Raw genomic sequence first — 18,468 nt, 5'->3', positions numbered from 1 at the left:
GTGCTGCCTCAAATCAGCATGATTGCTATGACAACCTATAATTTCCCCAGTCATTTTGATGTGCCATTATGGTCATAAACAAACTGTCATTCTAACATTTAGTGGAGGCTGTGCATGAATATATTCTGTAAGAAAGATCATAAATAAACTGAATGAAAAAGCAGCATGATATTTAGATTGTGATTGATCCGTACCTGAAAATACGTCATACAGTTTATTTAGCTTCCTGATAATGCATTTAAAATTGTAAAATGTGTTACAAAGACAGCCTGCTATTTAAATGTAAACAGATCATCACTTTATAAAGGCCGTAAACAACTTATATAATGTTCTCTCAAAGAAGTGTTGTCATCTATACACTTCCTGTCAACTGGCATGTGAACAACAGCCAAGACATTCACAACAATTCTAACAAGTGAGACAGTCAATTGCACTTCAATAACTAAGGAAACAGGAACAAATACAGGAACAATCTGGAACTTGAGAGGCAAGAACGGAGGTGAGCTAAGAGACAACCACGCCTTTGACTAGATTGGTTAACAAGCAACCAGTTTACAGGCACATTTTTAAGTTAATAAAAAGCTGAATTGTCTTCAGACTACAGCCAAGGGGTTCTGAGATTGCATTTCAAACATGCATTTTGCCTATTATGCTTTCCACACAGATCTGCACACAACCAAAGCTTGTTAAAACGTGATTAGCCAACACTATCCAGAGTTACAGCGTGAAACCAGCTTTGGAAAATCTTATCCCATGCGTTGCCCACAGAGTCTGCTTGTGATCTGTAATAGGTTTGTAGAGACAGAAATAGATTAGATATTCTTCTTTTACCCATTTTTAAAAATTCTATCAGGCAATTGGCTCCACCTTTTCTCATTTACCTGCCTTCCCATCTTTGCTCCACGTTGTTTATTCACACACACTGACTGAACATTGTTTTTATCCATACATTTGTGTGCAGACATGCAGGGTCACACCATGATGTTGACAGCATGCAGTGGGGCTGACAGTCTGCAGTTACAGACTATCCTCCCTGTGCTGTTTTCCCCTTTTATTTGTTTTATTTAGTACTTTTAACATTGAATTGACACTCCCAGCCACTAAAATTGCAATGCAACTAGGAATGTTTCCAGGTGCTTCAAATGGCCAGCCCATATTTAGCAAAAGAGCTCTATAAACCAAGTAAAAACGATATGACAGACACCAAACTGCAGGCAGTTACATCATTGTTTCTTTCTCTCTGCATAAATGTACAATATAGACCAAAATGCAAATCATCAGCTTTCGAAAACAATTTCAAATCTGTGATGGAACTGTTTACAAGGTACATGAAAAATATTTATTATGAATCAGTTACAGATTACTCATTTGAGATAAGAATGAACTCAAGCTTTAAACTATTACAAACTTGGAAGTCACACTGGGATTGAGCCTTGCACAACCATAATATGACAGTAATGGGGTTATAGAGGCAGCAAATCAAGAAAAGAACAGAAATTACAGGAACAAAAGTGATTGAGTTATTGTGTATTTTAGTCCTCACAATCCAATTAAATAGCTCTGTAGAAACAGAGACAAAACCCCTCCCTATGGTTTATTGCAGCTTGCATTTTAACCGTGTTAAGCAGTATCAGTCCTCCTCAAAACCCTAATATGCTTATTCATCCCATTGACTCTTAAATCTCATGGGTTTCATGCCACTGGTTTTGTCATTATCTATAACAACTTGGATATAAAAAAAAAAGATTCCACTTTCTGGCAACCCGTTACATACAATATGTACGTAATTGCTAACATTGAGTTAAAAAATGAAGAGGCAATGTACATTTTACACAGATTATTAAGCATTTTAGTGACTCTAGTGAGATCCTTTTGTAAAACTCTTGTCTGAGATCTAGTTCATTACGTTTTATATCTAATAGATGCTTTAACACTTTAAAAAGCAGGTGCTGACGTCAGTTTTGACCGACTTCTAATACAAGTAATCGGGGTTTGCACTGGTTTTTCCCAAGCCGTTACGTCACCCATCACCAACCTTTGTTTAATACCATCTGAGCCAGAAGTTGAGCCCCCGAGAGTCCTTGAGATGAAATTAGTTTCCATTGGGTTTATCCCCCCATCCAGTTTTTGGCTAAAATCTTTCTCTGAACAATATTTTTTTTAAAAAGGCAGATATATCAGAATCTACACATTGATAACACAAATGAACAGCATGTAAACCTCAAACACATATTTTCTTGTTGATTACTGATACCAGAGCTCAAATACAAATGTGACAATATTACAAACACTAAAGAAGTCTTGAGAAAATAATTATATATTCTCCAAAAAACAAAAAAATATTGACACAGGTGGATGTTGCTGAGTCTGCCCTGATTGGTCAGCTCCCCGTAGCCCGAGCAGACGCAACCCACCAACTCCAAACACAGAGAGCAATAGGGCAGTATTTATAAAGCCTTCTAGTCCAAAGAGTTGCTCAGAGGGATGGAATTTAGGATTTATTTATAGATTTATAATTTTTTTTTTGTTCCGCCCAAAGTTATCCACAAAGTATTTTAGCCCCAAAGAGATCTGCTTAAAAAACGGTTGAGAGGAGGACTGTTAAAAGGCTAAAACTGAAATATTCTCTAAACGCTAATTGACAGAGAGCTAATGAAACATTACAGATTAGCCTGTAGGGAAATTCCAATCTCATTAGATTTTCCCACCCAGCACAATAACATCTAAATTGATCACAACACTAATATTATATATCTGTTCTATATATATATATTGCAAATGGAAAAAGATAACAGGGTTTGCTGGTTTTTAGATTTAAATGCCAAGCAACACTACTCATACATTATAATGGCTAGCAATCACAGATATTAATAAAAGCTGAGCTATTTCCCTCATTATATTTTGTAAGCTACTTTCATTATGGCTTTCATTTGATTTAACTGATATGTTCATTATCTAAAAATAGCATTTATAATTTCACCACGTTTTAGAGACTATATTCTATGAGCAGGTTGATGGATTTGATTGTCCATTTTATGCCCGTTATCACCCCTTAAAAAATAAAACAAACCAATTGCAAATGTATAAAACAATGTGTCATACCTAGCAACGGGGTCAGCCCAACCAGTTCCTTGCTCATAGTTCCACTGAGGAGTTTCCTAAATTAGGACTCCTTGCAATATATTCTTAGGTTAAGTTAGGATTTCTCATAGTTTTCTCAGAGTGATTGTAGATACTGCCCTTGGTCTTTCGTCTTGGTGTTTACCTCAAGTTTAGGCACTTTTACTATGTTGGACCTGTCTATCTGACACCATACTGGTCAATAATTAAAACAAATAATAAGTCTGATTCAAAACTTAGCTCCTACCTTCCCTTGACATCGTAATTGGTTGAAAATGGGTGGCTTCCCAACAAGCACTCAGAGTATGTTTTCTTGCTTGGAAGTACATCCAAATTAAATATTGGCCTTTCCCATCAGTGGACAGATTGTGTTATACTGCCGAACGGCAAAGCCAATTTACCCCTATAATAAAACATGAAGTCCATGGAAAAAAAGCTATAACATTTGGCATTCGGAGTATCTCAAAATCCAAGCACCATCGTCTTGAGTTTCCTTCTACAGGGAAGTTGCTATACTGAGCTGTTTATAGGTATTCTTAAACATGCTGACACACAAGAGATAAATCACTTATTGTTTACATGCACGTGAGGATTAAATCTCATCTGCTTCTGAATCATTGCACCTGCCTTATTGTTGTAACCCAGCAGGCAATATGACTTTATATGTTCAGGGACCCCATAGAGATGAACACATTTTGAGTTATGGGAAGTGATTGCATCTCTGTACCTTTCCTCATAGTCCAAGTGAAGTCATTCCAGAATTGTGATGACTATCCAATCTTTAATTATGATAAACATGTGAGTGTGTTTGTGTACATGAGAGTGTGTGTATGTAACAAATTATTTGGTGGACCATTTGTCTGATCCTTGATATTCCCAAATACCCCACTAGCCTGAAGTCTGAATACAAGAAGATAAATCAAGAATTAGATGAGGGACCCCAAAGAAAGAAAGGTTTCCAGAAGAGAGCACTGGTGATTTAGTGTCGGTTTAGATGGTGGCCCCGTGTTAAACCACGGTATGATAGAGGAATAAATCTCCCCTGATCTGACTGAGCCTCAGAACTCCAATATAACAGTTCGTTTGGCCCCACAGGTCGAGTCAGCTAGACCTGGGCCACTTGCAGTATTTAATCTTCAGCCCTTCGGCTGAGTTAAAGCATGGATAATCCAAGCCTACATGGATATATAAAGTCCCCTCACCATTTACAAAGACTTCCAGATCCAGGAGGGGTTTCACCAGCCACATGAGGGTCTTTCACTCCTCTCTGCAGTTCATAGCCTCTGGTAACACTTTACAATGTAGTCACACAGCCACAAATTCACAACAAACCAAATCAATAACTGCTAAAGGTTATCTGAAAAATAGTTTTTAAATAGTTACTCAAAAAAGACTGCTAGGCATTTTGTTGAAGGATTGTTTTCAATTGATATCATTGTATGGTAAAGAATGGTTGCTATGGCAGTTCTGTTCTTCCTGAAGGAGGTAGGAGCTTTTCAGTATTGGACTTGTCTTTATTATTATATATGTTTGATACATAAACAAATATCATAACTATATATCGAACAAAAAGCTTTCTAATTCCATCTCACAGGGATGGGATGATTTATCATGTTTTATGGGGTAAAATGTTGTAAAAATGTATATACCACATGTATGATAGTTCTTACTTTAACAGCTTGTATTTGAGTGCTGCAAGCTTTACTATTTGCCGCTGAAACCAACCAAAAATAAGTTTTGCAATTAATTCTTGATGAGTTGGGTTTGATTTATAATTCTGTGTTCAGTTTCATGTTGTTGTTTTTTCATTATTCAGTTTCTAAAGGTTAATTAAATTAGATAAGCTGTTTTGTTTGTTGTGTCTATAATTTGTATAAGCGTGTTTGACTCCATGTGGAGAAATAGCCAATGTTTATGCTACCACTGATAGAAAAAAGAAAGAAAGAAATGCAGAAAGAAATAACAACAAAAGTTATAGTGTTGGAACGCTAATGAGGGTTCTGTCATGGCAGCCGCTCCGTTTGGATGCACATGAAGTCAAGAGTTCACAAAAGTTCATGGATCTCATGTCATCCATCCAATAGTTTTACTTTGGATGATTAACCATATAAATACAAAAGCCCTCGCTTAAAAGACTTTGCTGGCTTAATAGCATTGTGAAAAGGAAAGCACAATTGTAAGTCACTGGTTATAGAAGTGATTTTAGTTGTTAGATTTTAGCTTTATTCATTATTTTCTTTCTTAAAAAGCAGCAGATCGCATGTAACTCCACATCAGCATCACCAGGCTGAATATACTGTAGTGCAAGTGTGCCATTTATTTAAAAAAACAAATTAGGCATGGAACCGTCAGAACTTTTCATATCGCTCACAGTCTTGGTTTGACCTCTTGTGATAAAAGATGACATACAGCCGCACGACTGTCACTGAAAGCCACCTTATAATATTTGCCTACTCATGCAGATATTTTGGCTTTGAAGTTTCCCTCTAATTGCAATTTCCTTTTGATGTTAGCGAGGCTGATATCCTTGATAAATTAAATTCTCAGCTTAGATTCAGGTGGAGTCGTTTCATCTTTGAAGCAGTCGTTTGTGGTTATCCCACAACCTTGACCCCACCTGGGAGGACAGTCCTCCAGTTCTTCCTAGATTGTGTTGCTATACTATCTGTTTATAGAGGAACGCATTTCGGTCATAATCAAAGTGTGTGCGTTACATTATGTCTGTGAGGGAGACTGAGGCAGAACGAGAGACAGACACAGGGAGAGACGGTTCGTAATAGAATTAGGAGTGATTGAGTTCATTGGCATGCGCAACCCTAATCACCTCACATTTAAAAGCACCCTGAATAATTGCCTTGGTTTGCATTTGGGCAAACGGATAAGCAGGGAAGTCTCAGTGGGCTAAATGTCAAAGACAGGCAGAAACCCCTGGAGCGTCACACCCACACACACTTCCTGTTCCTGCAGAAGGACACTGTGAAGGGCAAACACACCATGTATTTAAAATAACATTTTATCAAACCACTATTAGCACACAACTCTACTTGCACTGCAATTAGTCCTGTTTCCCTTCAGCATTTGCTTGCATTGCATTTCATCAGATGAATTGCTTTTGAACACTTTATGCAGCTAAGAGACAAAAAGCGCTATTGAAAGTTTGCAGTTGGGTTTTGCTTCTGAAAACAAGTGTACAATTCAGAATCTAAGGTAAGTACTTCGTCCTGAATTTTGAACCTTTCCACACACCTATACTTGTTTAAAATGCAGAGCATCTGCCTCTGCATGCACATTTCCCCATGATTTAGTCTTTGTCTCCACCTCCCACTACTTACATCAAGTCCCTTGTGGGTTTTCATGCCTCTCTTATAATTCACCTATGCACCCATGTTGGCGATTGCACTGGTGATTAAAATTTGTATTATTTGTTAGATAACCTTCACATACTGTAAGGCGTGTGCATAAAAATAACTGAAGATGAGAATGTATATCCCGAAAGAGCACTTTAAGAAGAGCACGCAGGCCTATTTATCAGGAGCTAAAAGCCCTCTCTTCACTCTTATTCCCAGGGAGCATGGCTTGGGAGCGCAAAAGGACAGGCAGTCATTATATTCACCACGAACAAAAGGGAGGCAGAGGGCTTGGATTCCGAGCACGCTTTTTAACCACACAACTTTTCTGAAAGAGCCACTGTCTCAAGACCAAAGCTCTAAAAAAAGGCACGGAGCATAACGGAGTAGCGTACGAGTCAAAAACATCAAATCAGGTTTGACTTAACAAGCCTCTAACTGCAGCTTATTGAAGGGGATACAACAGTGATGCTGGAAGGAGGATAAACATACTCTGTAAATAGACTTTGAACAACAACTGATTGGATCATAACTCGTGAAATATGACTTTTCAGCAATGTAATACTTATGCAACATTATGCAATGTGCTGAAAGGTGTGATCACCAACTGCACTAGCCATTTTGTTCTAATCCACCAATGCTTTCCCTCATGAGTCCCTACTTGTTGTCTGCTCTCTCGATGTAGCAAGAGTGGACACGATGTGACATTGTTAGACTTTGAGAAAACATCCTACGGCAAGGTTGGAGAAAATGTTTTTGTGAACAAAGTCTGCAGTGTTTTCTGACTTTGTTTGACATGGGTCTTTAACTGAGAGCAAATATTGATCTGTTGACACATTCTTATGTATGGATATCTTGCATAATTCAATACTTTTTGCACAATACTACACGGAAAGAGTTATTCGCAGCTGAAATAATTTCTCCTCTCCATGTTGGCTGTGAAACAAGACCTTGGTCTAAAGAATACTTTAGATATAGCTTCTACGATGCTAAAGCAACACACGTTTCCAAATCATGTTTCCTTAGGGTTAACCACATTTTAAAAAAGGGTTTTTCTGCCAAGCCTACCTTTGAAACCCTAAATAATTATCCCCCTTGTAAAAGCTTTACAAGGGGGCCAACATTGCAGTTAAAATGATTAAAAATAAAGTCCAGATGGTGCATGTCCAGATATGCAAAATAATGGACTTAGTGCCTTTTTTCTTCTCCATTGTTTGTGTTTACTAAGACCTTGAAATGACCATTTATACCTCAGTTAGTTAGTTCTGTTTGTCGGCAGACAGGTGAAGCATTGGCCAATGGATCAGGGCGGGCGGGATCACGCATTACTTTTAAGTTATGGAAACAGCCTTGGTGGAGGTCTAGCCTTGTCATCTCTGTAATGAATGTCAGCTATACTGACAGAGATGCTGATGTATTAGCATGGCGTCAGGGTGAAGGCCAATTGCACATAATACACACATGTAATTTACACTATATGTCACCAATCTTTCTCAACTTCTTATAGCCACATGTCATTGTTCATTTCCTGTATTACATAATAGTTGGTAGTAGTTACCCCAATTAACTTAAAAATAACTTTAAATTGATGTTGTAGATATTTTAGAGTTTATATAATAGTGGTATAAAAGTGTCAGGGTAGGTTGTTCATCAAAGTTTATCAAGGTGAGTGATGTGGTAGAAATGTAGAATGACTGAATAGAGATACAAAAGGGTACAAAGCTGTTCTGATTAAACCTCAAGTTGGCATTGTGTAGTCAAAAACTAGAATGTTGTAGTTGATACATTTAATTAGTAAGGCCTTTAATTTATTTTGTGAAATTAGATTAATGAGACACTGAGGTATTTTCACACTTGACTGTACAAGCAAATTTGACAGAACACAATCCACAGTTAAGTCTCCTATAAGATGGCTTTTGGCAAACGTCCAGTGGGTAAGACTTAAGGGATTATTTACAGAAATAGAATAGAATATATGACTATATATTCTTCAGTGTATAGTCACCTAGATATAAGAATCATTGTGTTTCTGTTATTTTCTACACCAGCCCAGTTTGGACTACTCAAACAATGGCTATATATTTTCTCATACACTCAAGTCAACTATAGCCAGGGGTGCACATAACTGGTACGCAGGTACGCATGCGCGGCAACAATCTGAAATGCGTACCGTCACTTGTGTCACAAAGCGCATTTGCGTACCGACGTAAATGTGAAGCTTTTCCAGAAGGCGGTTAGTTCACCGGACGACAGAGTCGGTCTCCGTGTGCACAGACAGGGCTGCTGTTAACGTCGGTCTGTACAGCAGCCCTGCGCTAAAACAGCTGATCACAACGTTCACACGCGCCGCGGTCACGAAGCTCTGTACTCCACTGACGCCCCCCCCGTTAACAATGGTCAGAAGTTGGAGTACCAAACACTGACTCCAGGTACTCATCTGAGGACCTCACTGAGAAAGTTGTGTGCACCCCTGACTATAGCTTCACTTTCTAACATGGTTTTAGCAGATGCATAACTGATATTCCTATTGAACTAATTTAGAGATTTGTAACGCTTATGAGTAAATATCAACAATGGTGAAGTATAGGGAGATTTCGGCTAAGATCCATTTTCACTGGGACAAGAACGACTCACTTGTCAAAGCATTTTAAAGAAGCATGCAGTGTGGGATAGACTAACGATTGTGAGAAAAAAGGATCGAATGTTGAGTCGAATTTTCTACTTAATACAAGTAAGGGATAACATTTTCCTGGAAGCGCATTCTGATTAGCCAAAAGTCTGACAAAAGTAATGCCAAGTTTTATCTTTACTAACTGTGGAAACTGTCTCGGGAGGAGAAGATCATTATTTTACTTTCTGAGAGTCCTCTTTTGTAACACATTTCCCTGCAAGATTACAGATTCAAAGACAAGTGCTGCTTGGCACAATGTCGCATCAGTTCTTGGAGGAAATGGTAGTTAGCTTATTTAAGCAATGCCTGCTAATGAGCACGATACAACCACTCCGTTAAAAGAAGAGGTGGGCCATTATTTCTATTAAAGGGCCCATGTCATGCTTTTCCGGTTATTACCCGTCCCCTTGTGTGTTATGAAGGTTTTTATGCATGTAAACAGAGTCACAAACCCTCAAAGTACACCTTGTAGCGAGTAAAACTCTAACACAGAAAATACCTCCCCAAAACGCCTCGTTGGAGATACGTCATTGTCCATTTGATTCTTCCATTTCGTACGGCATGATGTCAAGCCGTACCCGGAACGAAATGGACCAATCCGTGGAGCCGTTACGTTACGTCCGCGGAGCCGTTACGTTAAGCCCCCGCTGATTGGTCCAAATTGACCAATCCACGGACTTCCTCACACACACATCTGTGTGCAGGGAGCAGGCAGCTCAGCTGATTTCTCCTCCCTGGCTGCAGGCTGATAACAGACAGTTGGGATCGCGGCGAAATTCTCTCTGCAGACCCATTCTCATAGCGTTTATCAACCTTTTTCTTACTCAATATCAAGCCACACTTATTGTTTTTACTTCGGCTGTGAATTTGTGTGTGCTCAGGATGAGTTTGGCTGTGTTTCGCTGTGTATCCTAAGGAAACAACACCTCCACGGAGCTCAGCGCGATTCACAACGTCCCGACCAATCAGAGCACACTGTGCTCACAGGGAGGGTGGGGGCTGGAGCTATTGGAGCTACAACGAGCCGTTAAAGGCAGAGAGTGAAATTCAGTGAATACACGTAGTTTACAGAGATGCTGTATGAGAAACCAATGTGAGTTTGGAAAATTGCACAATATAAATCTATTCTAGTAGACCTCAACAATGGAATTATGATCAGTGGAAATGGCCATGACATGGGCCCTTTAAAGTAGGTCCTCATGTTGAAGCTAAAAAGTGGCACTGAACCACAGCATACAGGCAGCAAATTAGCCTTTGGTAGACCTCCTAGCACCATGCTTGCAAAACAAGAAAGCAGGAATACATAAGGCACACTGCAATATTGCAAAACATTTGTCAAAAATGACAGAAACAACAAGCTTATTATACTATGTAATTCAGTTATTATTTTTGCCATAATTAGGTTGTATTTAGTACCAAACTCTTTTTAACCTTTTTCAATTCATATTCTATTAAATATTATTACCTTATGACTTTGACATGGGCTAACATTTTTTTGGAGGTATTTTTCTGGCCACCTGATGAATACAAGTGTAATATTCACTCTTTAATTAGCCCTGTTTTTGATCCAACACCATGCTAGAAGTCACCAGATTGTCTCTTACTTTTCTGCCATACGGTGATTGTGTATTCAACATGTTAAGTTTAACAAAGCCATTTTTCAGGCAGTACATTTAAGCGAACCGCAGGGTCAATAAATAATTAACTGTAGTTTCATCATCATTAGAGACACTTTTCACGTATAGCAATTTGACTGATTGTTATACAAATATTGATAGACTCCAGTTCTAAGATTGAAAGAGTAATTGATTTTGTTAATTTATGTTGCTACCTTTTTTAAAGCTTTGTTGCTTCATCTCAACAGTTGCTCAAGTTGCTACAGATAGGAACAGTTGTATCCAGTCTGCATAATACTATTGATCATGAATGACAATGGAACAACTGTAGTGGTAGGGAAGGTAGTCATACTTTATTGTCCCCACAGTGAATATTTTGGGGGACAGTGCAGTCTGTTGCCTCATACAAAACAACAACAACAACAACAACAACTTGAAACCATCTGAAAACACAAGAGGCATTTGTCACTGACTACAGAGCATATTTAAGTGCTGAAGTGCTCGCGTATTGGCACTGCACAAATCATGTATCATTACATTTCCAGCATTGCATGTCATTTTGCCAGACTGCACCATATATGACTCACCTTACCACTGGCTAAGACAAGCTATTATCCAGACGGAAATGTGGAGACACAGCATGACGGCTTTCCAAAGCTCCTTTCCCTCTAATTGGCGAGCTCTGTCTGGCAATAGAAAGCTGAGAGAGCAGAGGGTTTGTCAGTTGGAAGCAATGAAGTGAAAACAAGAGAAATGTGGGAATAAGTGTGCAGCATGAGGTGGATAAGGCACACACTGATCACCCTCCATTTGCTTTATACTGCTTCAAATGTCCACATATTAGAAAAAACCTGGACATTTTGTAAGATACACTGTTTGGTTAGAATCCTCCTCTCAGCTGAACAGTGTTTGTAAGGATCATTGACACAGCCATCCAAAGACTTCCAACCTGCTGTATGCATCCAGAGCTCAGCAGGGGTATCGCTTTTACCTCCCAGATAGATTGAAACAAAAAAAAGGACAAAAAATACCAACTGCAAAGCCCCATAACACTCCATCCATCTATGCACTTGTTTATTTTATAGCTGTTGCAGGAAGGGCCTGTGGTGATAATGTAGAGTGGAGTATTCTGAAGCATATGGAGCACAACCTATTTTGGGGGTTGACTTTTTTTTTTTCCGCTGATGGTGACAATTGTTCAGGCAAGATGGTGTTTAGGTTCAAAGGCCGCCATATCTCTCCCTCACCTGATTCGTCTTGCATGGATTAAATAGGTTTCTTCTCTGACTGCCCATCCTTATCACAGAATTGTGCTGTGTTTGCATCCGTGCTCAGCAACCCATTGGTTTATGCAGAGCTATGGTAACACATTTTCAAAAGCAGTGGGTTCTGAAGGCCACAAGCAGCAGCATTTCTGTCTGACTTCAAGTTATTACAATTCTATTACTTGAATATGCTTTGTTTGAATTGTTCCTGGAGATGGGATTTTAATTTAGTGAAAAGTGAGACATTTAGTGATGCTCTATGCCAGTGAAGATTTAAAAAATCTAAATAGTGAGTGAAAATGTGAGGATCAAACCCCTGGCATTTAGTGCCATGCCTTGTCAATGAACATTGTATGCTTGTCCTCTTTTAAAACAAGCTGAACTCCTAAAACATCTTGTGGTGATCTTCTATGGTTCAATTCCTCAGATTTAATCAATATTTAGGCTTCTGGAGTTGCCATATGTTTCTTCTTAATTATTTAATGGTGACTGAAGATTGACACCAATATCGAAGATAAGAAAAATATTATCTTCAAATATTTGTAAAGTATACTGTTTCATATAACAGTATAAGATAATATTGGTAATACTAATTGTAGTTTAATCATAGTAACAGTAAGCAAATATTAGATTTTACCATCATGCTTTTAGGGGATATATTATCAAATGGAAATAATTTCACAGTGAGATACTTGTTCCAATCTTATGACCTGCATTTTATGGCAAATTAAACTCTTATATCAGGAGGTGGTTTTACATTTTAAATAAAGTCCTGAAGATGGAAACCAAAGACATGATACTAGTATGAGCCTGGAATTGTATAGTAAGTTGTCACTCTGGGCCTTTAAGGAGATAAGAATGTTGTATCAGAATGTACCGATGCAACGTTTGTTTATACCACTTGCGGCAAACTACAATGACTTAATCCCTGATTTGCACTCTTGCCATCTCAGGGCAACAAGCTGCTGGGATGCCAGCATCTGGCCATGTTTCATATCAGCTGATCTAGCTCAGCTACGGTTTGTTTGCAAAGCCTGCCCTGTGAGAATGATAAATTGAAGTGATACATGTGTGGTCTCACCTGTACGGCTCAGAAGTCTCTTGGGTGAATAACTGTTCTCTGTTTGTGTGTGTGTGTGTGTGTGTGTACTGAATCTTCTCTCCCGGGGAGTTTTGGGGTGCTGGGCTCAGCGGGGCCTCTGGGAAGACATTATAGCCCACCCATCTATCCCCCATGGGTTGTACCTCCCTATATCTCAGCAGAGGGGCTTGAATGTCATTTGTTACCCCAGCATCTTTTTGCATTTCCTTATTACACCATTAGTTTTCCACAGTCCAGCACTGGATATTTGCAGTATACTTCTACTAAAAGTGCTACATCATGCATAGTGCTACTTCTGCAGATGAATAAATTGCCACTGACAGATCAGTGGTTCATTCTGGGCAGACAGAGTCATTGTAGTGAATTATTTATTTCAAGTAAATGAACTGAACATTTGACTTTTCTGTAAGTTTTACATTTTTTCTTGAGTAGTCTGGCGCCAAACAGCAATTTTATATTTTGCAATAACATATATTCTTAATATGTTTAAGGTCAACTTGAGAACCTGGCATTCCAGTTTTGCAATGACTATGAAGTACGTTTACACACATTTTTTATTAATTACCTACAAAGACTTGCTTTATTTTGTTTGTACAAGCTTGTAAATCCAAAAGATTGGCAAAAATGTTCAACTGCTGACTGTTAGAAGACAGTGTGAGGTAACAGAACATCAATCAGGTGGAACTGGGACTATTGAAACATTGTCTTCTTTGTACTGATGGATTTTAAACTAGTGGATTTTAATGGATGAATCAATAATTAGTTTTCCAATTGGAAAAGACTGTAACTGTTGCTGGGTGGGATCTAAACTAGCATTAGCAGGGAGCATCCTTGAGCAAGTACCACATGTCAGGCAGATTATGTGCGATGACAGAAGGAACAACCTTTGCCTTAAATAGAAGGACTCTGATGTCCTGCAGTCTTTTCACAAAGCACTTAAAGCGAATTCACTGATGTTTTTTATGGAGAAAGCTTTTTCCTCCCTCTGATTGAGCCATGCAGGGAAGATGTGTTATCTGAGTCAGACAAGGACATTCAGTTTACGAAGGAAATAAAAAACAAGCTAGAGGCTGTATACAAAAATATTGCAGTGTGCGAGTTGATGCCCATCCTTGACCCTTGTACTGTTTACGATACGGGACAATGATGCAGTTACAGACTGAAAGATGAACTCAAGAGTCCATCGGCCATCAGAGCATGGAGCAGGAAGGGGATAGTAGAGAGTACAGCTTTGCACAAACTCCACCTCTTAGAAAACTAAAACTTTACTATCATTTTGTAGTTTTTGCTATCTCTTGTAGCCACTATAGACAAATTAGCGTAATCTGAACATTTCTTGTGATTCAGACAGTGAATTCATTCCATAAACTAAACAAGGTAGGTTTTGGAAGATTAGCATTACAATATGCTAGAAATGTTAAAAAAAAACCCGATAGTATTAAAGAAATTAATGTAGTATTATATGTCTTTTCTTTCTAAATCTTGAATCAAAATCTGCTTTTTCCCTTTCCTGTAGTGTGTTACATAGGTTTTTGTTCATCTAAATGGTCTGCAAAAGATACAATCCCAAAGTTCCCTCTAGAGGGAGTTTCTCTCCATCACCCCCCCTGTCTGAAACTCAATTTTTTTACTTCCGTAACATAATGACATCACTATGTAACACTCATGCTTCTATTTGCTAGCACAACAGAGCCGGCCCAATCAGAGCAGACTGGGCTCTGGTTTCAGACAGACACATTACTGTGACATGTTCACATGCTTTAGAGGCACACAATTATATACTGTAGGATTACAAATCCTATGCTTTAATGTTTTAAATGTCATCGTATTTATTACGCTGTTTGCTATTAAGGGTCAATTCAAAGGCTCAATTAAGAACAGCAGCCACCTTTAAGTAGATTAATTAATTGAAGCATTTTATTCTATTCCACAAGCCATAACAATATTGTTTTTTCATAAAAGCTGGTAACACTGTAAACTGCTTTAACATCTAGAGAAGATTTAAACGTATCACAAACCAACAAGGCTGTTTAGGAGCAACACATTTTCATAGATGGCCATGTCATCATTAGTATTGACAATCTGCCACAAATAGTTTATTGTGGTAATTGTGTATAACCAAGCCAACCAATTTCCTTTTTTGTCTTCAACCTCTTGATGATGACCTTACATGTCTCTATCCCTGCAGTTTGAACACTTGACAGAGCCGTAAGCACAAGAAGCAGCCTGGCAGTTATTAATCCCTTTTCATCACTCATTGTCAAGTGTTAAAAAAAATACAAAAGACAGCAGGGATTTCTGCCCATACAGAGGATTTGAATCAAAGCCTTGTTATTGAAGCCCATTGATTCACTGTCATCATAATCTCACCTCAGCAAAGGACAGAGCTCCTATTACAACACATTTGGAGTCGTTTGTTTACCCAACGATTAGCCTTGTGGGTGCACAGATGACAGAGTGTGGGCTCCAATGTTATTGAACATATCATCTGCACAATACCTGGGAGGTGAAGGGATATTGTAATTATCTGATCCGCTCCAAGTTGGGTTGTGGTGGAGTATTGTTCTATTATTGGAGCTGCCCTAGAAGTCTGGCCTGTTAGAAATACATACACAGTGGCAGTGCTTGTTCTCTATATTAAATGCTTCCTTTATTGCCAACAGCTCTTTTGATACTACATTCATGACTAGATGAAATAAAAGACTCATGTGTTGGTTTAAATAATGCTCTCTACACTCATTTGGAATATGCAAATATTCATTTTGACTAATACGATTATTTCCCATAATTTATATATGCTGACACAAGAATCTAGAGGCAGTGTGTTGTAGAGCTTTAGAAGACAAACCTTTGGTTTATACAAGAGCTGAGTTATACAGAATCTGGTTGAATATGGAGGATGAGGGATAACTTTGATGAAGCATGTCGCTCCCTCTCTCTCTCTCTCACACCATGTATACATCACTTCAGGGGACATTACATTGACTTATGGCGCGTTTCCACTACAGCGCGGAGCACGGTTTAAGAGGGCTGTGACGTCAGCGGCCCGTCTTTGGTTGCGTTTCCACTTGGCCTAGTACCGGCCGGCGGGTCCTAATTCACAGTTTTTCTGGCCTCATAAAATCGCGAGTCTAGGGCCAGAGACAACGAGGCTGAGTCGGGCTGAGTATGCTAAACTAGAGAGAGCATCGCTGGCAAGGGGGCTACAACTACAACAAGATGGACATATTTGACCGTGATTTAATTGTAATACACGTTTCAAAATGATGCCGAAGTAACAACATACTGATACCGGTTAGTAAAAACCATGAATTAATGCTTTGTCAAGTCTGCAGACAGACGGCAGGGGAAAAACCTTTTAAAATGCGTGTGTTCTAAATGGAGATTGGCTAAGCTAACGCAGTATATGCTCCGACCGTCCACACTCACAACAACGGCCTATACAGACATAAATAAAGCAGCGACTGTATTCACCATGACACAGGCAGTCTGTGGTTTGTACTTGTTTAACTTTTGTCTAGTTTCTGAACATATATGAGGAGCTGTGAGCTCTGAGTGCTAACAGCTAACAGCTGTGTTGTTTTTCTGGGGTTCTCTGAAGATCACGTCACGGCTCCGCCTACACTGCGTTACTATAGATACTACCCCAGTTCCTAAACTGTAATGGAAATGCGCCATAAAGTGAGCCAGTCCTAACGAGGCCCAGCCATACCGAGCGGGGCCGAGCGAGGCCGTGTAGTGGAAACGCGCCATTACATGCATTTCCTGGAGACTTATCCTAACCAAGTCTTCACCCTAAAATTAATGACACACACACACACACACACACACACACACACACACACACACACACACACACACACACACACACACACACACACACACACACACACACACACACACACACACACACACACACACACACACACACACACACACCACACACACACACACACACACACACACACACACACACACACACACACACACACACACACACACACACACACACACACACACACACACACACACACACACAAACTGCATTGTTCACAGGATGGAGCTCCCACAGTGAGATACATGCTTCTACTCCCATTTAAACAACGTTTACATCTCATTCTCTATCCTTCTTCTCCCCCTCCCTCCCCCAATTTACTTGATGGTGTCACATCATATCATAGTCAACATGATAAGGCACAAGATAATCTTCAATCATCCTGACCTCTCTTTGATTCAGGTCTTGTCCGGGATGGCTTGTCGGCGGAGAGGGGGGCTGATGGGTAGCAAGTGGCGTCAAAGTGATCGGGAATGTGGGCTGAATGCATGAAGACAACATGCCCGCTCCATTACCCCCTCTGTCACATTCTGTTTCATATATCAAACTGATAGTGAGGCTCGTTTGGCTGTGAGACATGTAGAATTATGCACTCGGCAAAGATGGACAAATAGAGCAGACAGATATGTTATGCTTGGTTATCAGGGGGCTTGGATCCTGTCAAAACATTGCCTCATCCGCTTATGAACTACGCCAGACTAGTGTTAGTTACTACTCGTCCTTAGAATGTTGTTTAGTCTTTAAATGAACGTTGCTGATGCATCGGGTCAGGAGCCAGGATGAAGTGAACATATGGAAACATGCAATAGCCTCAGAAAGGCTCAATAACAATGCAAAGAATATCATTTAGTATGGATAATAGCATTTCAATAGCATGCAAACAGCTGTTTCCGGCTCGCAACAATCACTCTTGATGGCATTCCCTTCACTTCCCTGTCATTTCCCTGCCTTTGGATTACTACATGGGAAAAATGGAAGCATGACTGAAATGTCCAATTACAACATTAAAAAGTCACCTCTTAGTACTAGTGTCAACACTGCAAGCATCCCACGCCCAAAACACAACAACGGCCACAGCAAAAAACAGAATCAAACTTTATGGCTCCCGTTGTGACCCGCAACATACTGTATATCTAAAACGCCAAGCTGATGGAGTTTACAAAAACAATATAATTGTATTGAACATTTTTAAATGACATTTACTCAAATGATACAAATCTGGAGGACTGGCCAAAAAGAACAAAATATGGAGGAAGCCTGGGCTAGCCACATCAGGGGCCGTAGGATCCAGAACTTCCCTCCTCAACTGAAACAAATGCATAAGCTGAACTCAGAAAGAAGGACGTGGAAACTGAGCTACCAGGTCCTCCATACTAAAAAAACAAGCCAAAAGAAATAACAGAATAAAGAACTTCTAACTCAGAATAAACGGTGTCCAAGAGCCATCTGCATCTATTCCAGCCTTCCTTTTACACTCTTGATTAGTGGTGATCAGGAACACCTGAGCAGAGG

Source organism: Trematomus bernacchii, unplaced genomic scaffold, assembly GCF_902827165.1.
Source record: "Trematomus bernacchii unplaced genomic scaffold, fTreBer1.1, whole genome shotgun sequence".
NCBI classification, from domain to species: domain Eukaryota; kingdom Metazoa; phylum Chordata; class Actinopteri; order Perciformes; family Nototheniidae; genus Trematomus; species Trematomus bernacchii.
Note: the sequence above shows the minus strand (reverse complement) of the source record.